This window comes from Camelus bactrianus, chromosome 1 (assembly GCF_048773025.1).
Source record: "Camelus bactrianus isolate YW-2024 breed Bactrian camel chromosome 1, ASM4877302v1, whole genome shotgun sequence".
Classification (NCBI taxonomy): Eukaryota; Metazoa; Chordata; class Mammalia; order Artiodactyla; family Camelidae; genus Camelus; species Camelus bactrianus.
In genome coordinates, this window is record NC_133539.1 from 20,176,227 (window position 1) to 20,202,567 (window position 26,341).

A 26,341-nucleotide genomic window follows, 5' to 3' on the forward strand; every position below is an offset into this window, starting at 1 on the left:
TTAATGCTGTGAATTAACTCAAGCTTAAGTATCCTGACCTACTTGTGTCACACACCCAATATAACCACCCTGGAAGATTTCCTGGACCCCGGAGCCTTTCTGAATATATATTCATATTTTTAAAATAAAATTTGGATTGGCAAGCTGCATGCAAGAGAGTGGAACTCAAATCCAAGAGTGACTTACCTCCAGCCCTCAGAGGTGGTGAGGACACTGAACCAGGAGAGCTCAGCAGGAACCCTGCCGGCATCTCTCATCCTACATGGTGTTAACAGTCAACTTCCGATCCCATTTCTTGTTGCCAAAACTGTTAAAAATAATTAAAGAAGACAACTTAGGTAATGCAATAACCTTTATTTAACATTTCATGAAGCAAATAGTCTCCTTTCAGAGAGCTGTAAAAGGAGGCAGAAGAAAGGGAACTATTATAGGTTAAAGAATAAAGAATAAGGAAGAGACAAATGGAAAACATCTAACTGGCTGAGGACACACAGTCAACTTTGCAGTGAGAAGGCCCAGAGCTGGTTTGGCGTTTGGGGACTGGCTGACATTGGAATATGCTGTGTTTCTTGTCAAGTGGAGCATTTCCAGGGACGCAAAAGTTATCTAAGTTTTGTTTCCCTGACTCGCACCCCAGGGAGGAGTGGCTCCATTTTGGGTCTAGAAATTTATTTCTATATCTGAAAGCATTACAATAATATTTCTAACCATGCCAAACATTAACCAGCTAAAATTACTTGAGAATCTTAATCTTAGTATCGTTTACAGTTCACTCAGGAAACCTGAGCCGTTATAAACATAAGAGGCCTAAGAGGATATTGAAGTTAAACCTCATTATCTGAAGCACTGGCAATCACGCTGCCCTCATAGATGGGACCAGGAGGGATACGCTCATGGGGACGACTAGGGAAGGTGTTCTCTGTGTGGAGCTGCAGGGACAGGTCTGCTGTGAGCCTGCGGCTGCCGTGGGTCAGCAGCACTGTGTGTGAGAAGATAAGCTGAGTTTGGAATGAAGGATGCTCACTGGGTACTTTTTATTTTATGGTTTTAGAAAAAATCCAGACAGTTTAATAAAGAATTTATCAATTTATCGGTATTCTTTTTAGTTTTCATGAAAAGACCAACGTACATAATGCATGCATATTAGGCATGTCACAAAGTAAATTTTAAAAAACCCTTTCTCAGTTCTATAGAAATACCTGTGAGGAGGGCTATAAGCCCCACCTGACTATACTACCAGTGCATCTGTGAAAGAATCATTTTACCCATAAAAATCTAAGACTGGTTAACATATAAGTAACCAAATAATTCCACCTGGTGAATGATTATTTACTAGGAGGCTTTGTTTTAAACATCATGGGCTCTTTGGAGCAGAAATAAAATTGCTAAGCAAACAAACGAAATATTCATGAAATTGGACATAGATTCTTTTCATCAATAAACATTGGGGACCAAGTGCTAATAATAATCATATATCATATAAATATTTTTCTGCATGAACAATTAGATAAAGAAAAGATTGCACAGGCCTCACTTGCATATTACATGAGCAAGTATAATTTATGTCATTGAAAGAGCAGAAACGGGAACTGGCCCAAGTTTTCATAAAGCCCATTTCCATGTATCACAGGGGACTGCTGTAAAGGTCTCTACCACAGAAGAGTTGGTTTCTGTGGCCTTGGACAGCAGCAAAGTGATGAATGCTTCCCTTCAGGGGTGTCAGGACACTTTTGCGTTGGCTCCTTTTCCCCCTCCAAAACAGCTTCCCATCATTTGGCAATATATTAGACACGACGTAAACCCAGTTTGTTTATTTAATTTAACGTTTTGACTTTTTAAAAGCTGCCTCTCTCTTGACTGTCTTCTAGAACTTGAGCCATTATCACAGATTGTTATTTGTACATATGTAAATCAGCTTCAAAATCCACCCCAAGAGTCAGTTTTTAAAGAAGCACATAAGCAGAACAATGGTAAAACTGAGAGACGCAGCATGAGATACGCACGCATCGCAATTTATCTCGCATCAGTGATTTGATAAAAGTCATAGGCTGGTAAGTAATCATGGTTGTATTTTTATTTAAAAGAACGGGGTTTATTATTAATTGTCTTTTAGGATGATGCACCCTTCAAAGTCACAAGAATTTATCCTTGGCCCACTAACTTAATTTCCAGGATTTATCTTACAAATGTACTCACATCTGTAGGAAACGACTATTTATAAGACTATTTATTGTGGCATCATTTTTAATGGCTAAAATTGGAAGCCGACTAAATGAAACAGAGATCTGGTCAGATAGATTTGCTTCATACTCACATAAATAATGTGTATTTTTGGGGAAAAAAAAACATAAAATGTCTCTGACTACTGATATAAAATGATCTCCAGGAATATTAAGTTAAAAGCCAAGGTGCAGAACAGCGTGAATAATATCGTTTTCTTAAAAAGGAGAAAAATAGGTTCGCTTATTTCTTTGTTTTGCATGGAATATCTCTGAAAGTTTACTTTAAAAAAATGATAATTTGGATGTTGCAAGAAGGGAGAAAACTAGGGAAACTAGATGGTTTGGGGAATAGATATAAATAGGAAAATATTAACTGTATATTCTTCCTAGAGTTGACTTTGAAATGGGTGAATATATTACCTATAAAAATTACACAAACTTATGAACAAACAAAAAACAGATGAAAAACAAAGAGTTACTTAAATTTTTATTTATTTATTTATTTATTTATTTTTTATTTTTTTTATTTTTTTTTATTTTTTTATGTATGTATGTATGTATGTATTTTAGCCTAGGCTGCTTTTCAGTGGAGAAGTGTTTGAAAATGCTATATGATATCAAATTTATAGTAAAAATTTTCATGCAAATTAAATGAGTACTGTATAAACAATGAAGGGATCAAATATATGGGGTCTACAGGAAAAAGAAACAAACAAAAAAAAAGAGATGCATACATTAGGCAGTTAAACAGAAATGAGCACCAGGCAGGGGGAGAGGAAAGGGAAACGAGTAACCCAGAAACTAACAATACACCTGAGCTCAAGATAAGGGGCTTCAAAAACTTACTTTCTCTAAATGAGGACCAACAAAGAAGCTGGCTACAATGAAACGCCGCAGCTGTGCAATAAAGAGAAGGGCCCGGCTTAACCTGGCCCGGTGCTCATTATAATTAACGTTACAGTTTGAGCCCCCTCCCGTAGGTTTCTCTGTGTGCATCCTGAGTAAGAACCTGCACAGAAGGGATGGGCGTGCCTGAGCACAAGGAACTGAGCTGTCAGTCAGCCTGAGCACAAGGAATTGAGCCGTAAATCAATCAATCACAAAAAACGCCCCTAAGCCAGGATATAAACAACAGGAAAACAAAGGAGCAGCACCACTTATTCTCTCTTGGACAGGCAGGCTCCCAATGCTCAGGCGTGTACGATATTTTACTACCTGTTTATCAAATCTTGTTTATATCATGCTTTTTGTATCTCATTAAAAATTCATTTTTCCGGGTGACTAAGAACCAAGGTAACTTTTATTCCCCTCCTCCTGGTAACATATATCCATTTGTGATAGGAAAAATAAGTAAATTCCCTAATTATAGGATAAGAGATATAATACAAAAATTAAAAACAAAAAACATAACAGAAGATAGCTATATATTTTCTACACTTTTTAAACTACAATTTTTGGGCCTCAGAGTCTATTTTTCTGTATCTTCCAATTTTTAAGTATAGAACTTTGAGCGAAGATTACCTCATGTTCATTATATGATTACTTTGAAAAATGTAGAGAGCTCTATCACATAGCAATTGTGTAAAATTTTACTTTGTATAACTACTTAAAAATTGCTTTTCCTACCTCATAGAGCATGCATATTTAAAATTATGAGTCTAAAAATGAAAAAGCAATTTAAAATGTGTCCTGTTTTTAAATAGAAGGTGGCAGAGTTTATCAAAATGTATTTTCAGTGTCCTCTGACTATATTTTGATAGCTCACTTTTAGTGTCCAGAAGATGAGAGTATGAAAAAATGAAGAAGAAAAGTTAAAATTTCTGAAATATTTTTCAAGAGAAGAAAACGTATGTTTTTCTCCCCTTGCTAAGTTGCTTCTAGTATTATGCTGAGTATATTAAGCATAATTTTACCCTGAATATATCTTTACTTTTTCTGATTTTAAATATCATATATAACTCAAAACCAAACAATAAAAATATATAAAAAAGAAAGTAAGATATACGCTGATATCAGTATCCATCTAGAAGTAAACATTGCTATGTATACATTGGTATATATACTTTATAGATTTATGTTTTTTATTAACAAATAAAAATATACACTTATTAATTTTAAACAAATGTAGGCTCTAATCTACATGCTGTTTGCATTTTTGTGTTTAAAAGTACACCGTGGTCAGTGGTTCATACACGTGATTAGATATGCACAGATGCACGTGTATATATATTTGCAATGTTTATGTATCTTTGCACTACTGTTTCATTTGTATCTCAGGAGATCAGACCATCAGTGGAAATGGGATATGTACCTTGTTTAACCTCAATAGATACTGCCAAGTGGCCCTCAGAAAAGTTGACCTGACTTCACATTCATACCCTTTGCAATTCTGGCTTGTCTTCATCAGTTCAGGCTCTTATAACTGAATGCAATAGACTGGGTGGTTTATGAAAATGGAAATTTACTTTTCACTGTTCTGGAGACTGGGAACTAAAGATCAAGGTGCCAGCAGGTTTACTGTCCCCTGAGAAGCAGCTTCGTGGTTGGTAGACAGTTGTCTTTCCACTGTAATCTCATGGCAGGAGGAAGAGGCAGCACTCTGGGGTCCTTTTATAGGGACACTAGCTCATCATGAGGGCTTCACCCTCATGATCTAATCACATTCCAAAGATTCCACCTCTAAACACCATCACATTGGGTATTAAGCTTTATCATATGCATTTTGAGGGGGATGCAAATGTCAGTCTATAGTAATAAGGATTGCATTGATCTGTGGATTGCTGTGGGTAGTATGAACATTTTAACAGTATTAGGTCTTTTAATCCATGAATATGAGACATCTTACATTTATTTTAGTCATCCTTAATTCTTTCATTATGTTTTTTTAGTTTTCCATATACAAGTATTTTCAACTACTTAGGAATAAATCTAAATTTATATTTAAGTATTTTATTTTATTTATTTTGGGGGGTGGGAGGAGGTAATTAGGTTTATTATTTATTCTTAGAAGAGGTACTAGAGATTGAACCCAGAACCTAATGCATGCTAAGCATGCACTCTACCACTTGAGCTATACCTCCCCCAGTATTTTACTCTGTTTGATGCTATTGTATATGCAGTTATTTTCATAATGCCCTTTTGGATAGTTTATTTTTAGTGTATAGAAATGCAACTTCTATTTGTATGTAGATTTTGTATCCTGCAAATGCACTGATTTTGTCTGCTCTAACACTTTCTTGATGTATAGTGTCTTCAGGGTTTTCTACATACAAGATCATGTCACCCGCAAACAGAAGTAATTTTATTTTGGGTGCCTTTATTTCTTTTCCTTGCCTAATTTCTCTGTCTAGGACTTCTAGTACTATGTTGAGTAGAAGTGTTGAGAGTCGGTATCTTTGCCTTGTTTCTGAACTTAGAAGAAAAACTTTCAGTTTTTCATTATTGAGAATGATGTGAGCTTGTGAGCTTTTTATATACGGTCATTATTATGTTGAGATAAATTCCTTCTATTCCTAGTTTGCTTAAATTTTTATCACGAAGGAATGATGAATTTTGGCAAATGCTTTTTCTGCATTTATTGAGATGATTATGTGGTTTTTATCCATCATTCTGTTAATGTGCTGTATCACATTAATTCATTTGCATATGGTAAGCCATCCCAAGGATAAATCTTAAGTGATCATGATGTATGATCCTTTAAATGTGTTGTTGAATTAAATCTCATAGTATTTCATTAAGGATATTTTGTGTCTATGTTCAATAAGAATATTGGCCTGCAGTCTTCATTTTTTGTAGTGTCTTTGTCTGCCTTTAGTATCAGGGTAATGCTGGCCTCATAAATTGAGAATGAAAATCTTCCTCTTCATTTTTTTTTTTTTTGAAAGAATGTGGAATGTGATAAGGATTGGTGATGATTGTTTTTACATGTTAGATAGAATTCACCAGGAAAGCCATCTGATCCTAGGCGTTTTTTGTTGGGAAGTTTTAGATTACTGATTTAATCTCTTTCTTCTTTCTTGATCTTTCCAGATTTTGTATATTCTCATCATTCAGACTGAGTAAGATGTGTTTATAGCAATTTATCCATTTCTCCCATGTTATGCAATTTGATGGTGTCTAACTGTTCATAGTAGTCTCTTGTAATCCTTATATTTCCATGGCACGAATTATAATGTTTCCTCTTTCATTTATGACTTCACTTACTTCTCTTTTTTCTCATTCTAGCTCAAGATTTACCAATTTTTTTTCTCTTCAAAAATCAGACTCAGCTTATCAATGAATTCAGTCAAGTTGCAGGATACAAAATTAATATACAGAAATTAGTTGCATTTCTATACACTAACAATGAAATAGCAGAAAAAGAAATTAAGGAAACAATCTCATTTACCATTGCATCAAAAATACTAAAATACCTAGGAATAAATCTACCTAAGGAGGCAAAGGACCTGTACTCTGAAAACTGTAAGACACTGACAAAAGAACTAAGATGACACAAACAGATGAAAAGATATGCCATATTCTTGGATTGGAAGAATCAATGCTGTTAAAACAGCCATAAAATCCAAGGCAACATACAGATTCTATGCAATCTCTATCAAATTACCAATGACATTTTTCACAGAACTGGAACAAAAAATGCTAAAATTTCCATGGAAACACAAAAGACCCTGAATAGCCAAAACAATCTTGAGAAAGAAGAATGGAGCTGGGGGAATCACACTTCCTGACTTCAGACTATACTGCAAAGCTACAGTAATCAATGCAGTGTGATACTGGCACAAAAACAGACACATAGATCAATGGAACAAGATAGAAATTCCAGAAATAAACCCATACACTTATGGCCAATTAATCTATGACAAAGGAGGCAAGAATACACAATGGAAAAAAGACAGTCTCTTTAATAAGTAGTGCTGGGAAAACTGGACAGCTGCATGTAAAAGAATGAAATTAGAACATTCTCTAACACCATATATAAAAATGAACTCAAAATGCATTAAGGATCTAAATGTAAGACCAGATACTATAAAACTCCTAGAGGAAAACATAGGCATAACACTCTTTGACACAAATTGCAGCAATATTTTTTTGGATGTATCTCTTAGAGTAATGAAAATAAAAGCAAAAATAAACAAATGGGACCTAACTAAACTTAAAGGCTTTTGCACAGAAAAGTAAACCATATACCAAACAAAAAGACAACCTATAGAATGAGAGAAACTATTTGCTAATGATGCAAGTGACAGGGGGCTAATTTCCAAAATATACAAACAGCTCATACAGCTCAATATCAAAAAACAAACAACCCAATCAAAAAATGGGCAGAGGACCTAAATAGACATTTCTCCAAAGAAGACAGCCAGATGGCCAACAGACACTTGAAAAGATGCTCAATGTCACTAATTATTCAAGAAATGCAAATCAAAACTACCATGTCACACACCAGTCACAATGGCCAACATTAAAAAGTCTACAAACAATAAATGCTGAAGAGGTTGTGGAGAAAAAGGAGCCTTCTTACACTGTTGGTGGGAATGTAAATTAGTGAAGCTACTATGGAGGACAGTATGGAGGTTCTTTGAAAAACTAAAAATAGAGTTACCATATAATACAGCAAACCCACTCACAGGCATATATCAGGAGAAAATTAAAATTTGAAAAGACACATACACCCCAACGTTCATAGCAGCACTATTTACAATAGTCAAGATAAAGAAACAACCTAAATGTCCATTGACAAATGATTGAATAAAGGTGGTATATAAACACAATGGAATATTATTCAGCCACAAAAAGAATGAAATAATGCCATTTGTAGTAACATGGATGGACCTCAAGATTATCATATTAAGTGAAGTCAGACAGACAGAGATAAATTTATGATATTACTTCTATGTGGAATCTAAAAAAAAAAAAAAAAAAACACAAATTTTACTTACAAGCCAGAAATAGACTCACAGACACAGGAAACAAACTCTGGTTATCCAGAGGGAAGGGGGACAGGGATAAATTAGGACTTTGGGATTAACAGATATACACTACTTTACATAAAATAGATAAACAAAAAGGACCTACTGTATAGCACAGGTAACCATATTCAATTACTTAGAATAAGCTATAATAGAAAAGAATCTGAAAATATATGTATATGTATAACAGAATCACTTTGCTGTACCCCTGAAACTAACATTGTAATCATACTGCTAAGTGAAAGAATGCTGTCTGAAAAGGCTGCTAATTTTAACTATATGCCATTCTGAAAAAAGTAAAAGTATAGAGACAGTAACAGATAAGTGGTTGCTCAGTGTTTAGGAAGAGAGCAGAAGGGATGAGTACGTGGATCAGAGGAGATTTTTAAAACTGAAACTACCTTGTATGATATTGTAATGGTGGATACATAACATTATACATTTGTTAAAACCAGCAGAAATACAGAACAAAGTGAATTGTAATATAAACTATGAGCCTTAGTTAATAGTAATGCATCATCATTTTTCATCACTTTTTATCAACTGTAACAAATGTACCAGCCTAACATTAAATATAGTAAAAACTGTAAAGGCAGAGAGGAGAGTAGAAATGGATACATGCAAATTCTTTGTACTTTCTGTTCAATTTTTCTATAAAAGAAAAACTTCTAAAAATAAAGTATATTAATTAAAAGCTGAAGGAGGAGGAAAAGTTAAAGGAGAAGAAACTGAAATAATGACACCCATATTCTCTAAAAATGTCAGTTGTCTTAACTCTGCAACATGTGAATTGTTATTTTACTTTGCAAGAGGGACTCTACAGATGTGATTAAGGTTAGGTTTATCAAGATAGGGTGATTACCCCAGATTATCCAGGTGATTTCAAAATAATCACATAAACTCTTGAACAATGAAGAATATTTCCTGGCTTGAGTCAGAGAGGTACTATAGAATAAGAGGTAGGAGAGATTCAAGCATGAGAGGGACTCAACCTGCCATTGTTGGTTTTAAATATGGAGGAAGAGGAGTCCCGAGCTGAGGGATGTAGGAAAGGCTACCGCTGACAACCACAAAAAACTGAATTCTTCTAACAACTTGAATGAAAAGGAAACGGATTCTCCTCTAGGGCCTCCAGAAGGAATGCGGCAGTATTGACACCTTGATTTTAGCCCACTGACTCCAGTGTCAAAATTCCAACCTATAGAACTGCAATATAATAAATATGGATTATTTCAAGCTGCTAAAAATGTAGTAATTTGCTTTGGCAGCAACAGGGAACTAATACAGAGACTAATTGAATTTATTTTATCATTCTCAAAACACAAAAAGGATGAACTCTCTCAATTGGAATGGATGTGCATCCAATTTCAGTGTTTCTAACTGAAGCACTTTATTTTTTGCCCACAGCATATTTTTCTTATGTTTTCCTTACATTTCTTATAAAATAATGTGTATTATATTATATTACAATAAAAATGTTTTATATTTCTTATATTATTTCTTTCTAGTTTTTCATGGATACATGTTTATCTAAATAAATGTATAGAAAAATGGGTTGGAAGAAAAATCTTCAATGCACTTGATAGGCACCTCAGAGAAGCATATGGAATTGGGAAAGGAGAATGAAAGGACTAATAATGTAATATAAGACAAATTCAAAACAAAGAAATATAAAACAAAACCCTTACAAGCTCAGTTCAATTCTATGCAACTATAGATCTCAAGAGTGAAATAAGAAAACAAGAAATTACATTAAGATTGGATTTTTTAGATATTATACCATTTTGAATGCTGGAGTTGCACAATCACAAAACATGTTCTCAAGTTAAATTATGCTTCTTCATTTATGGAGAAGTTGAGGATTAAACAAAGAAATATCCCTTTGAGGTAACACATATTCATCTTCTTTTAAAACATTGATTCATATATGAATTAGATCTTTAATATATTTTTCCAGATGCCTTATCCAGGGGTTAAGTATATTATCGTGTTAAATACAATATGTGTAGTTAAAACTCTCAGGTTAGATACTCAGATCTGGCAGTTGGCTGAAGCACAAGCTTAGTCAAATCTTTGCACATTTCTTATTCTTAGTTTAAGCATTGTCTGTCACTGAAGGTAATGTATATTAAAGTACATTATAGACTATAAAGTCCAGAGCACTCTGTAAATCTAATTCTTCCTATCAGGCACTATATTAACTGTGCCATTACTGTAAATGAAAATAGTTACTTTATATTTTTTCTCTCATTTTGCTACTGAACTAATTAATATTTCCCCATGGTGATTAATTTCTAGCTGATCCAGGACATATTTCATACTGATACTTAATGACATACTAATTTAGGGGACTTGCTTCTACTTCAAATTATCTACAAGTCCACTTCTTATCAGAATAAATGGGCAGTAAATACAGGAATTTCCTTATTTCACCACTCTCAGCCCCATCTCCATGTAATCTACTGCTATGCTCCATATAGACACAGCCATGCACTGTGATCACACTCTAAAATGATCTCATCTATCTACAGATTTTGCTTACAATTTGACTTCTTCCCCATAAAAATGTAAGCCCCATAAGAACAGAGAGATTTTTAGTTTTATATGCCAATTAATAAATGTATGCAGAATATATGTCACACTATGCAAATAAATAATTTATACATATTGAAATAACAAGATATTCTATAATGCTGCACAGGCCAAAACTGTAATTTGCATACATATTTCTCAGAGCTTGTTAGAAAATCTGGTATCGAGGCTTAACTCAGTCTTTAAGGAGTATCCCAAGCTATAGTGAAGCCAGTGTCCATGACCTCACTCTCAGTATTGATATCACCACTGAAATGAGTATTGAATCAGACTTCTGACACCCTTTTCAGCCTTCAAATGCAAAATATTTGATACTAGTGGCAGTTGCATCCAGGCTTGGATTTTCCATTCATACAATAGTATAAAAATAAATACCATATTTGCTATCAAATGACAATGAGGATTTGGGCCTAGAATAGCTTTATTCCAACTTTATTTTTAATATATTCAATTTATTTAAACTTAAAAAAATAGTTCACTCATTTCTCCATCCCCACACCCTGCCTCTTGCAACTCTTGCAACCACCATTCTTATCTTTGTATTGTCCACCGAAAAAAAATGACTGAAAAATATGAAACCTGAAAGTTGAGAATTATGTTTTATTTGGCAGATTTGCTGAGGACTCAATCCTGAGAAGCCGGCTCTCAGAATCTCTGAGGGACTGTTTCAAAGAGGTAAGGGAGGAGTCAGGATATACTGAAGTTTAAAAAAAAACCCAAAAGCCCAAAACAGGTAGTGGGATCATCAAAAGACTACTGTTAAATAAAGAAAGCCAGGCATCTCAAGTTAGTGAATTTAGCGCTTTCCTATGTATGGGGAGATGCAATCATTCCTTTGATATGCACCTTAACTATCTAGGGCCTACAGCCTAGTGGGACAGTTTTTTTTTTTTAAACAATTGCTTTAAAAAGTCTGTCATATAGAACGATCTGGAACATACTGCATCAAAATGTTCCTTGTGGATGCCACTGTATTTTTTAAATTTTAATTTATTTGTTCTGTTTTATTTTTTAATAAAGTATTATTCAAGAAAAATAGTGTAAAATTAAAGGGAAAATAGAGTAAATTTCACTTAATTTGGTATTTTTGAATAAAATACTTACCTTCCCTTCGACCCTGGTACCACCTGATATCCCTTGGAACTTGTTTGAATCATAGAATAATTATCTTTGACTATGTAGAAGCAAAAACAAAGGATAAAAATTCTAAAAATTAAACATAACAACAATAGCAAAATCTGGGTGGGAAGGATTCCTAAACTCAAATCTCCACAGGGGTCTTGTTGGATATTTAAGTGGGTAAAATAAGCTGGGTTTAAGGCTAGGCAACTAGACATTTGCTAGGCAACTAGACACCATGGTGGGCACTGCCAACCAAGGCAAGCAGTCACAACTCAATTGCAGCCAAGTGTTGGCAGGTTAAAGATAGCATTCATTGCCACCAGCACTTGCGGTTTTTCAAGAGAAGTTGTATTTTTGTACATTTATGTGAAATCTTCCAACTTGTAAATGTTAGTTGTAACTCCTTTTAAACACTATAAAAACCAAACATATCTGTAGAATAGATATGTTCCTCATACAGGCAGTTGCATCTCTTTTATTAAGGATCAAGGCCAAAAACTTAAGCCACAAAGTGGCAGTAAACAAGAAAATGCCTCTTGAGGCCACTCAAGAGGCTGTGGCACTGGACTGGCTCTGCAGTGATTCTGCTTTATTTTTTATACAATTTATGTTTATATGACTGGAAAATAACGTTTGCTTAGAGGATTCAGGGTTGGTGTTTATTTACAAATATTCAGAATATCAAGTGTAACTCCATTGTAGACAATTTATAGCTGGAAGTGTTGAGTGTGTGAAATTGTAGAAATAAATTGCAGCTGCAACTGGAGCAGAATGGAAATAGGAACAAATATAATAACCGTGCTGTTCAATGGAATCATACTCAAGGATATCAGACTTTCTATTTCACTCCAGTAAAACTTAATTTGTGGTACAGCATTTTATCGTGAGCATCTCATTATGACTTTGGTATATTTCTGTGGATGCTTGAAGGAGACTAGCAAGAACAGGGTTCAAAGGATGTCATTTACTTCTAAAAAAAAGATGGAAAAGGCACAGCTTCTAAATGTGATTTCTGAAAAAAAAATCATAGAAGTATATGACTGTTTGAATGTTCAGGATCATTAAGGGATCACTGAGTGCTTAATAATGCTTAACTGAACAAACAAAAAGAAATAAAAATTAAGGGAAACCATCTTGTTTTCATAAGGAATGCACTAATTGCTCTAAATTTTATCTTTCTTTGATGTATATGGTTCTTCAATAGATGGGTCTTTTGATCCATTTACAATGCACATAAATAGAGACAAAAAAGTACAATAGGCAATGGGAGAAAAGGAAAGCTTGAGCAGGTTTGTGCTAGCAAACATTTTCAGTAGTCTGCAAGTAGAAATCCTCCCTCCCATCACACGGTGCCAGATGCCGCTTTGTCTGAAGCCACGAGCTGTGGTGCATCCCCACGGTGCTATAAACAAAATCAAACCTGGCACTGTTATCACAGTTACAGAAACAGCTATGCTAAATAGCTCTGTGCTGTGAAAATGTGTGGGGTCTATATGCAAAACCTTCACTATATTCAATTTTTTCAAACACTTGATTAAATTGCCCATTAAAGAATGAGCCACAATAATATAGTAAGAAAAACCAGCCTTAAAGCACAAGAATATACAGTGAGCACATTCAGCAATAGTCTTTTTATTCCACCCCGTAATTAAAGAGGCATGATAAAAGTACATGTATGGTGTATAATCTTTTTTATGTGTTGTTGGATTCTGTTTGCTAATATTTTGTTGAGGATTTTTGCATCTATGTTCATCAATGATATGGGCCTATGGTTTTCTTTTTTGGTAGTGTCTTTGGCTTTGGTATCAGGGTGATGGTGGCTTCATAGAATGACTTTGGGAGTACTCCCTCCTCTTCAGTCTTTTGGACGAGTTTGAGAAGGAATGGTATGAGCTCTTCTTTGTATGTTTGATAGAATTCCCCAGTGAAGCCATCTTGTCTGGACTTTCGTTTGCCAGGAGGCTTTTTATTGCTGATTCTATTTCACTTCTAGTGATTGATCTGTTCAAATGATCTACGTCTTCTTGATTCAGTTTTATTGGACTGTATGTTCCTAGAAACTTGTCCATTTCTTATAAGTTGTCCAATTTATTGCCATGTAGTTGTTCATAGTATTCTCTTATGATTTTTTGTATTTCTGTGGTGTTGGTTGCAATTTTTCCATTTTCATTTCTTACTTTATTTGTGTCTTCTCTCTTTTCTTCTTGGTGAGCCTGGCAAGACGTTTGTCAATTTTGTTTACTCTTTCAAAAAACCAGCACAGACATAGAAAACAAACTTACTGTTACCAGGGGGAGAAGGAAGAGGGAAGAGAAAAATTGGGAGTTTGTGATTATCAGATACTAACTACTGTATGGAAAATAGATAAACAACAATTTTATACTGTACAGCACAAGGAACTATATCCAATATCTTGTAGTAACTTATGGTGAAAAAGAATATGAAAACAAATATATGTATGTTCATGTATGACTGAAGCATTATGCTGTACATCAGAAATCGACACATTGTAAAGTGACTATACTTAAATAAAAGTATATATACAAAAAAAGAATAAGATGAATATTTAAAAAGTACATGCATGCATATATTATATTTATAAATATATATGTTCAAGTGAAATATGAATATTATAGTTGATTCAAGCTCTAAATAATCTAATTTTCCCATGGAAGAACTTATATTTAACTTCAAAGAACTATTATTCCATTGTTCCTTCTCATACTCTATTGTCTTTCTTTGGAATATTTTGACTAAATTGATTAGCTGAGTATATTGTCTATATTAAGTATTGATTCTGCATATTTTTCATTGTATTGGTAAAGCAGACATACACTTTCTTTTCCAAGTTATCAGTATAAGTTTGATCACAGGCATTTATTGGATAATTCATTTCTTTGGAAGACTGAGTTAATGAATACTTAAGATAAACAGATTACCCTGTAAGACCAAAGAAATTTTAATAAAATGCTGGCATGACTCTGTCCCCATCTTATGAAATATCTGAAGATATTTCAAACTCAACTTAACTACATTTCTTTTTTACTTTTTTCTTTTCCTCAGTGGGCCATTGGCATTGTCTTTTGTCTAGCAGTGTTTTTCCATCTTGTGATTAAGGTATAGTTAGATAACTAAGTCTGGGTCCTTTCGGGCCCATTCATCTTTCCGCAGTTTTACAGAGAAAGTACCTGGCTGTAATGTGGAATACAGAGGAAGATATGAATGAATCTCACCAATAGCCTTTTGAAACAAGATTCTGGGTGGTACTTAACATCATCTATCTACACATTTTTGTAGTGGCAAATGACTGCTGCTATATACCCCAAGATGCAAATTGCTCTTGTAATAATGTAATAATGACCTCTAAGGAAAACAACTTTTATATATCTGTCAACTTCATTTACTGCTCACTGCTCCTGTTCCTTCTTGTAGCAGGTATTCGTAATGCCTTACCCAGATTTTCTTTACCAGGCTAGTATCCCCACTAACAGTTGCTGTACGAGTTGAAAGTTAACGGCTCATACTTGCATCTATCACTCAGAATTGCCCACAATGGGGCAGTGCTTTGGGAGTGTTTTAGTCTCTCCCCCACCCCCTCTCATACTCTGATCAATGACTCAGTGACTCAACTCAATCCCCTTACTTCTGAGTGGGGTTTAAGCTCCAAAGCTACTCATGAAATCAGATGAGGCTACCTTTCACCTGAGTCCTCATCTTCTTCTCCTATCTTTCTCTCAATTCTTTTTAAGTTTCTCCTGAAAAGACTCTCTAAAATCACTTGCATATGTATCTATGTCTCAGACTTTGCTTCTGAAGAACATTGCCTTAGACATACCTGTTTATCTGGAAGATGCTTATGAAAAGGATGGGGCTAATGAATAAGTTGATAAGACTAACTCAAGAATAGTTAACAAATATAATCATAAGCTTAGTAGACTTTAAGCAATATGATTTTTGGTAGAATAAATATTTTTGATTTTCACTTGACATGGAAATTCTAAGTGAAGTAATTTTCTTGAGATTCTTAAAGCCAACTAATCTTGGTTTTCCTGGCAATCCAGGAAAACAGCAACTACTAAGGTTTTATAAACTGCAGGACAGGGCAGTTATGGTAAAACAATTCATAAAGACATTATGAGAGGGTTGGGATGTGATGCCTATGCTAAAAATCAGTTGCAACAATTTATTATACAGGGTTTCTAAAAAGGTTCCAATTAAGCATTGGTATTCTGAGAACTTCTGCTGATAGTCAATGCCATTCTCTAGAATCTCGAGTCTAGATAAGCAATGGGATTTAGGCACTAGCTGAGAGATTTGGGAAAATTGATGTTTCAGTCAACTTTACTTACATTCTCTCTAAGGATTGTATTGGGAGGAAAAAAAGTTAAATTTAACTCCTACTTTATCAATTCCCTTCTTTTTTTCCCCTACCTATTCTTATTACCTTCTAAATAGCAGCAGCTATCTTTATTTATCAATTCCAATTCTGTCCTCGCTCACTCTTTCTCCCATTTTTATGATATGGGATAATTCTGCAGTCTCTATAAGTGAGCCTATGCCACAGGAACTCCCTTCATAAAACACACAGAACTGTATTTCCAAAACTGGGAGTGGATGTGTTTCTGAAAGCGGTCATCAACAGTCTGATAGGGGTCAAGCCTGGGAAGAAGATATCTATAAATTTGGGAAAATTGGTGGTGGGCTTTGTGACAACAACAAGAGTAAGTAGTCTGGGAAGCTGCTGCAAAGCTCATTTTAAAGATGCTTTCATAGGGCAGTCTATTCTGTCTTTGTTTTTTATTTAATACCTGACTATATAATTATAAAATTTTAAAGGATATGTAAAAAATTAGTTTGAAATTTTGTGGTGTCAGAAAGAATCAGCCTGATTTTTGAAACATGCAACATTGTATAGGTAATTCAGACTGAATTTTCAATCTGTTAAACCTTTGGTATAATGACCGTCAGGGAAGAATGAAGGAGCCACGTTTTTTAATTGGTCTTTTCTAATGGGGTGATACTTTAAGGCTCATAGTTTTTATATGGTACATGCAATTTTAACTGCTGCTCTATTGTTTTATGTATTCTAATTTAACACCTTACATGTTTCACTTGGATCCTTAAACTGATCTAACCATGAAGGACATAGTATTATAAACTGAAGATTGGCTAAGAGAAAGATATAAGGGATTCAAGGGAGAAGCAGAGAATGTAAGTATATTCAGGAAGGTTAAAGCCCAGAATTAACTGAGACCTTTATGGAAAGTGAAGGGCAAAGCAGCTACTTTGGAACAGTTCAAAGCATGAAAAAAAGTATCATTGTGGTGTGAGTTGTATTTTTAATAAAGGACAGATGTAGAGGATTACTTGATTATATTTTGTTTCTATCTTCGCTGTCCAAAATAATTAGCTTTAAATTAAAAATGATAGATTAAACATACTTAAGAGAAAAAAACTTACAAGCAATAAAATTAATAGTTTGAATGACAAAATAAAGTTTTAAAAAGAATTCAGCAAGGTAGCAGGATACAAGATTAACATTCAGAAATCAGTTGCATTTCTTTACACTAACAATGAAATATCAGAAAAGGAAAGTTCAAAAAAAATTCTCTTTTAAAATTGCATTAAAAATACCTAGGAATAAACCTGATACAGGGAGTGAAAGACTTAAATGAGGAGAACTACAAAACACTGATTAAGGAAATTAAAGATGATTTAAAGAAATGGAAAGATATCCCATGCTCTTGGATTGGAATAATTAATATTGTTAAAATGGCCATAATACCAAAAGCAATTTACAGATTTAAGGGGATTCCTATCAAATTACCCAGGGCGTTTTTCACAGAACTAGAACAAATAATCTTAAAATTTATATGGAATCACAAAAGACCCAGGATTGCCAAAACAATACTGAAGAGAAAGAATGAAGCTGGAGGAATAACCCTCCCAGACTTCAAACAACACTACAGAGCTACAATCATCAAAACAGCATGGCACTGGCATTAAAAAGAGACATATGGATCAATGGAACAGAATAGAGAGCCCCAAAATAAACCCATAGACCTATGGTCAATTAATCTTTAACAAAGGAAGTAAGAATATACAATGGAGAAAAGACAGTCTCTTCAGCAAGTGGTGTTGGGAAAGTTGAAAAGCCACATGTAATCAGTGAAGTTAGAACACTCCCTCACACCACACACAAACACAAACTCAGAATGGCTTAAAGACTTAATATAAAATAAGATACTATAAACTGCCTAGAAGAAAACATAGGCAAACATTCTTCCACATATATCTTAGCAATGTTCTCCTAGGGTAGTCTACACAGGCAATAGAAATGAAAACAAAAATTAAAAAAAAAATAGGACTTAATTAAACTTATAAGCTTTTGCACAGCAAAGGAAATCATAAGCAAAACAAAAAGACAACCTACAGAATAGGAGAAAATATTTGCAAAGGTTTAATTTCCAGAATATATAAACAGCTCATCCAACTTAATTTAAAAAAAAACCCCAATAACCCAAGCCAAAAAATAGGCAGAAAACCTAAATAAGCAAGTCTCCAAAGAAAACATACAAATGGTCATGTCATGGCACATGACAAAATGCTCAATACCACTAATTATCAGAGGAATGCAAATCAAAACTACAGTGAGGTATCACCACACACTAGTTACAAGGGCCATCATTCAAAAGTCCACAAATGATGACAAATAGATAGACTATTCTATTCTATTCTATTCTATGCATATATCTATATTCTATTCTATTTATTCTATGCATGTATCTATAGCATTATCATTTCTTCTCTTACTTTGGCCTGGAATTAATTTTAATGGTTTTTGCAATAAACAAGATGTTTATTGTTGGTAGGTCTGCATATTGTTTCACACATTAAATAACTTAACAGAACCCATTCATTGTTATCTACAGTGATATAGTTCAATAACTTTCTGGAATCTCAATCTCTGAAGCTAAAATTTTGATTATGGCTACAGATTTTTTTTTCTTAAGTGAGTACTTTGTTATATAAAATTATTCAAACAGAAGTTGAATTTTGACTTTCCTTTTATTTCAATTATTTTACTCTGGTAATTACTACTCTGGTTTTTATAACTTATGTCACTCTCAAAACATTGTGCATCTTCAGATTTGAATTGTTCTGTCTAATATGGTGAGAGGTGATCTAGAATTTCTCCTGCATTTTAGAATAGATAGTCTTGGAAATCCAAAGTTTCATAAAAATCTAAGAACAACACTCAAATCAGCTTCAAAGTTTTATTAGTTTAGATGCCAGTTTTTCTGTCTTCAAGGAAGATTTTGCATATGTGTAATTGTGTCCAAAAATGTATCATAAATTAAAATCTGATAGCTTATTGCTATATTGAAGTATCTTGTAATTCATTTCCCCAATTTTCCAGTGGGAAAGGTATAAATTGTATGCAAAGTAGAATAAGAAACTGATGTAAAATATCAATTTCCCCTTTAAAACAAAATGACATCCATTCTGAGATAAAGGGAATTATTCTTTAAAAACAATATCAAGCTAAAAAAATCAAAACCAGCATTTAACATAGGCCTCAAAAATTTAGTCTTTTTCTTCCCCATTCTGAAGTCCCTTTATAATTAGTGCCTCACCAACCACTTCTCTTTAAAGAGAAATAATATGTAGCAAGAGATATTACAAATAATGTTTGGTAAGTCTCCTGCTTTCCATAACTCCATTCCATTTTAGAGATCAGCGAAACAGAAACACACATAGATAAATTGTGAAATAGAATCCAGTTTTTCTTATTTAGGATATAGACTAAAAGAATCCTAACTTTTTAGTGAGCTCTTCAAGTTTTTGAACTATAACTGTTATAACTTGAATTTAAAAGTTACTAAAACATGACATAGATAATTTCTGCCACATTGTATGTTCCCAATTTTGTTGCTAACAGAATATAACTACTTTCGTATAAACACATTCCATGTCACTTATTAATTACCTGATAATTTTATCACATCTTTAAATACTCTCTTTTTCTTCATTATCTGCCTCATACTGCATTGTTGTAGGAGTGTGTGGATGTGTGTGTTTTAACATTTTCCTTCTTTTCCATCTCTTTCAAGTATCAGTGAATATTTTGGGCGGATAGTTTTCAAGTTAAACTATTTATTTATTACCCTTTTATCCTTTATGTTCATCTCCTCAATCACTTGTGATAGTCTTCACTTTCCCAAGTGCACTTCGGTAAGTAAATCATCAATCTGAGAACAAGACTGGGGTACTTAGCTTCAGTGCCTGGGATAACGCTGATCATCTGTCTCAGCTCAGGTTATTCTTCTCTAATTTCATACTTTCATCAGAAGCTGTCAAACTCAAGAGAAGATCCCGTGCAGAGTCAGAAATCACCACCAAAATCAATAATACAGTGGGCGGGTGGACACATCTGTCAAATGACCAACTCCAAAATGGGAGTATTAAAGGAAGGCTGAGGTGTGTTTTTCTAATACTTGCTTCAAAATGTTGGAAGTTTTCTTTTTCCTTAAATGGGATTGTATTTTATTTCTTTAAAAACTATGTGAGAGTCTTGGACCATCTAAGACTATAGGATCTTAAATATTGTGAACTGTATGTTAAAAAAGATAAATCATATTCTTTTTTAAGTTAGGGGAAATAAAAGAAAAAAACATTGTTTATGTATGCTTGATGACAACCATCCTTATACATATGGGTAGCACTTGCTATGTATTATACTTTGGATTGAAAAGTAATGAAAAAGTGAGGATAATCATTATGTTAATGAAATGTCAATGAAGCATGATTGCTTTTCCCACTTGTCATGAAAATAGTCTTGCTTCATCTATTAGATTTTATCAGAAGTCAGAAAAAATAGTCAATGTTATGCAAATTATTTTAACTACCATATTATAAATTACACTCATGCCTCAAGAGCTAGTTAACCAAATTCTACACCATTTATGGAAGTTACAATGTAAAATTATGTCTAAAAATATTTTCTAGCATTGTTCTGTGGCCTAATATACCTACTAGATTTGTGTTTCTGAAAATTATACTAGCATCCAAAACAAAATCTAACAAATATTTATGGAGACCCCAAAGCTCACTAGATCCAGGATCACCTCTATTACAATCACTACTGCCAGGTAGAACACGTGGGAAGATGGCAGCTTGACTTGGGTAGGGTTCCTTCTGCTCCCAGTGCTAACATACAAGCTTGCCTCTCTATAATTAAGCAGAAGTGGAAACAGTTTAAGCATGCGGGTTCAAATGAGATTTCTGGAATTATAATATACTAACAGAGAACACTATTACATAATTTTACCCTTTAGAATAAGATCACATGAGATTGTGCCTGGTCATTTCCTTCAGCAAGGATTTGAAGATGGTCTGACTAGTTAGGCTAAATCTTTCCTGCTCTTGAAGTTGGGAGAACATGACCATCATGAGCTATTGTGTAGCTTCCTTTTGCATTTTTATCAGGATGCTAGACATGACTACTGAACTCTTATTGATCCATATGCAGATTTTATGCTACCACTTCTAGGAATGGCAATACTGAAGGTACATTTCATTTAGTTGTGGTCAACATGAATTAGACAAAATGGAATAACTCTCCATCACAAGTGCCAAGAAAAAAGAAAAGAAGAGCAAACAGAAGATGGAGCTTCTGGAGAAAACTGCAAGAAAAATTTCCAGAAGTCTTTGAAATGAACCCAATTATCAGTGTTTCTGCCTTTCATTATCCCTTATACAAATGTACATATCTGTAAGTTGTACATAACCAATATCAATGTAAATGATAATAGTCTACAGACATATAATTTTTATTGGACTTAGTCACTGTTGAAAGCAAAATGGCTCAAAACACCATGAGAACAATAAAAAAATCAATAAAACAAAAGGATGTTCAAAAAAAAATTAAACTGGGAAAGCACTAGCAAAACTAATAAAGGTAAAATGACAGGAGACCCAAACCATCAATATCAGGAATGAAACAGGATTTTGCTACAGATCCTGCAGTCTTTAAAAAATAATAATAACACTACAAACAATTTTATGTTCAAAAATTCAACAACCCTGAAGAAATTAAGCCAGCTTCTTAAAGGCCATGAAATACCAAAACTCATCCATGATAAAATAGATAATGTGAATAGATTATAACCATCAAATCAATTAAATTTGTCTTTAAAAAGATCACAAAAAAAGAAATCTATAGGAATAGATTGTTTTATTGGATAATTCTGCTAGACATGTAATGAAAAATTAACACCGAAATTGCAGAGATGAAAGATTCAAATGCCTGCTAATAAAGCAAGTTGTCTTCCCTCAAAGACCAACTGAGTCTTCAAAGACGCCAGAGAGGTAAGGAGAAAAGGCTGTGAGGGGTTAACATCAGGAAGAGTTATGTTCTTTACACTTGGGCAGACTGTGTATGGTACTCAACATCAAATTGTCCTCCAGTATGGGATACTGACATCGCTCCACTCCACTCTCCACCTCTGTCTGCCCAAGTTCTGAACATTGTTTAACTTAGATCTTGTGCTGAACACAGGATATGTGATGGGCCTGATGGATGGCAAAAACTTGCTCCATGACCAGTCAAGGTGAAACTGAACAGAACTATAGTGGTGAATGTTCTGATGAGACTGAAAAACAGTGGACGTACTAACAATGACACGCATTCACTTATTCAGCAAAAATGTATTAAGTGTCTAGTATATGTCAAGCACTATGCTCAGGCCTGGAGATACAAAGATTGATTCCTCTAAATTCAACAGAGCAGAGAAACTGGATCAAGAGCAATCGCAGCAGAAGCACAGAAATGTGACACAGCACTGTTCTGAAAGAAAAAGACGAACCATCCCTGAGTGAAGAGGCAGTTATAAAACTGTTCTGCAGTTTCGTGTGTTAGAGAATAAATCTCCCAAAGGCACATCTTTGACAAAATCTCTTCCAATCTTTTATTATCTTTTTTTTCTGGAACACCAGTAGGTAGAATTATAGAAATAAGGTTAATAAAATCTATGATTTTAAAACACTGAATTTTAAACATTTCTAGAGAGACAGCTACCAAGCATTTTCTACATACTCTTTAAAAGCTCATTTTGATAAGCCAAAATATTCAGCAAATAAAAATGAAAGATAAAAACATTATTTAGGAAGGCATTCTGACTTGCCACTTTCGGGTAAGAGATTTAATATAAGTCTATAGTGAGTAGAGAATGACATTTTCAGTGAGCTTTATGTTCTTTGGATTTTATGGTATATGTGATATGGAATATAGATTGAATATATTTCATTTTCAGTTGTACAGTTTTGAATCTTTGTGGTTGGTCTTAAGCATGTGTGTGTGTGTACATTTGCTGCTTTAATACAGAGTGCACAAAAAGTAAACCATACAAGTGTAGCTGAATGAAAGGATTTCAATCTAAAACAAAATTGCATTTTACTCATGCATGCGCTCTCAGAAGAATGGAACTTAAGAACTGAGACTTACATTTCTCTGATAATTAGTGATATTGAGCATTTTTTCATGTGCCCATTGGCCATTTGTATGTCTTCATTGGAGAATTGCTTAAGTCTTCTGCCCATTCTTGGATTGGGTTGTTTCTTTTTTTATTATTAAGTTGTATGAGCTGTTTATATATTCTGGAAAGTAAGCCCTTGTCAGTTTCATCTTTTGCAAATATTTTCTCCCATTCCATGGGTTGTCTTTGTTTTGCTTATGGTTTCTTTTGCTGTGCAAAAGCTTAATGAGGTATCACCTCACATCAGTCAGAATGGCCATCATTCAAAAGTCCACAAACGATAAATGCTGGAGAGGGTATGGAGAAAAGGGAACTCTCCTACACTGTTGGTGGGAATGTAGTTTGGTGCAGCCGTTACAGAAAACAGTATGGAGATTTCCCAAAAGACTAAAAACAGACTTACCATATGATCCTGCAGTCCCACTCCTGAGCATATATTTGGAGGGAACCTTAATTCAAAAAGATACATGCACTCCAGTGTTCACAGCAGCACTATTTACAATAGCCAAGACATGGAAACAACCTAAATGTCCATTGACAGATGACTGGATAAAGGAGTTGTGGTATATTTATACAATGGATATTACTTAGCCATAAAAAATAATAAAATAATGCCATTTGCAGCAACATGGATGGATCTGGAGATTGTCATTGTAAGTGAAGTAAGCCAGAAAGAGAAAGAAAAACACCATATGATACTCATATGTGGAATCTTAAAAAAAAAGACAAACAAACTTATTAAGACTTGCAGATACTAACTAATATATATAAAATAGCTGTGTGTATAGCACAGCTACAGCACAGGGAACTATATTCAATATCTTGCAGTTACTCATGGTGAAAAAGAATATGAAAATGAATACGTGTATGTTCATGTATGACTGAAGCATTATGCTGTACATCAGAAATTGACACAACATTGTAAACTGACTATACTTCAATAAAAATATATATACCAAAAAAACCCCCCAAAAACTAGACTGATTTCCATTAAACACTTGATGTATAGAAGTCTGAGACTTATTATGTGACCAGTGAACATCTAGTCTTCCCCAGACATTCACCAGATTCGCCTGTAGCTGGCTACAGCATGCACTTCCTGAATTGCAATCCTTCCGCTATTCGTCAATAAACTCAATTTCTGGTAATTTGAACTTGCCTCAGTTTACCTCTGACAATTGTAAGTATACATTTTTATTAGATGAATTTTAAATAATTACAGAAAAATGTCTTTAAAAGCCTTTCTGTTTAGTTTTCCATATGGTACCTTACAGTATGTAGCAAATTATTATATACAAAGTCCAGTGCAACTCTGATTTTCTTAGTTCTTTCTTTTCAGCATCTTTAGTCTGTTTGAATTTATTTCTCTGCTATGTTAGAAATCTTTGAGATTGGATCATTTATCTATTGCATTAACAACATCCAAGAAAGTAATATTCCTCATTGTATTGGACTTTCAATTAAGCCAAGTAGTGTAAGGTCAATTCAATATTGTAATTGGGAAAAGATTGTTTTATTGTTGGCTGCTTTTGGCATACCGCCCATGGGCTATGCACCAGGTTAATAAAAGTATTCAGTGTTTGGTGTCCCTGATATTTCATATCTTTGCTGCTCCCAAACCAGGGCCAGCATGTTCTCTTTAAGGTTTGCAATTCATTTTTCCCCCTGAGTCAAATCTCAAATTGATGTGACTTGACTGTGATTAGTAAATTGATAGAATTGACATTCATCAAGTAGATTGTTTTAGGCATATTCATAAAATACTTATTATATTTATAAAAAGAGACAGAATCACTTTAATTTTGTTTCTGGTAGAAGAAAAGGAAATTCAAGTTGCTGCTTTTCAACAAACTACAGCTAGCTCATGGGTCAAATCTGGCCTGCTGCCTGTTTTTGTGTATAACATTTTAATTCACAGCCACACCCCTTCATTTGCAGATTATCTTTGGCTGTTTCAAAGGTCAGAGCAAAATAATCATGCTTACAGCCCCATGGCCTACAAAGCCAACATTTATTTACTGTTTGGCCATTTACAGAAAAAAGTTTGCTGACTCCTGATATGAGAACTAATAAGTTTGAATTTTAGTTGTTGTATTGAAACTTTCATTAACAATAATAAAAATAATAACTAAAACCTGTAGTACAGGGCAGATATTATTCTAATCATTTACACTTATTAAATTATTTAATATCCACAACTAATATTTAAGAACTATAGGTTATCCCAATGTTAAATACGACAGGCCTGAAGCAGACAGAGGTTAATTAACTTGTCTATGGACACACAACTAACTAGTAAGGGGCAGTGCAGGGTTTGAAACCATAAGATCTAGGTGCACTGACTAAACTTTAATCACTATGCTATTCGCATGACTGTCAGATGAGATTACTGTTTAAGCTTTGTTTTTTTCTTGAGTTCATTGTCATTCTGATCTTATAAATTTTATACTACATTCTATATTTTAACTTGGAAAACCACACTGTATCAAGAGTAATTATTTCTTTGATATTATATATGTACTAGTAAAGGAAATCTATAAAAAAAAAAACCAATGTATTTAAGATTCATCTGATTTCCTATTATTCTAAATATGAGGAAACTAGTCTGGGACTTTTTCTCAGCAAAAATGCTATAACAATTGTGAACACTATAACTCTGTAGCAGTTTCCAGTATTTTATTGTATCAGTTTATTTGTACTTTGTAAGTCCTTGAAAATTTAACCACTAGCCAGAACATTTGCTCATCTAGAACACTTCGTTTGCAACCTCTCCAATGAGTGTTTTTCCTCCCTTTATATAAGAAATGGGACCATTTGATGAGGACAAAAAATAAATAAGTCACATCAGGTCTTGTAACAGACAACAGTTACCTACCCAAATCATTTTCGATCCCTTTTA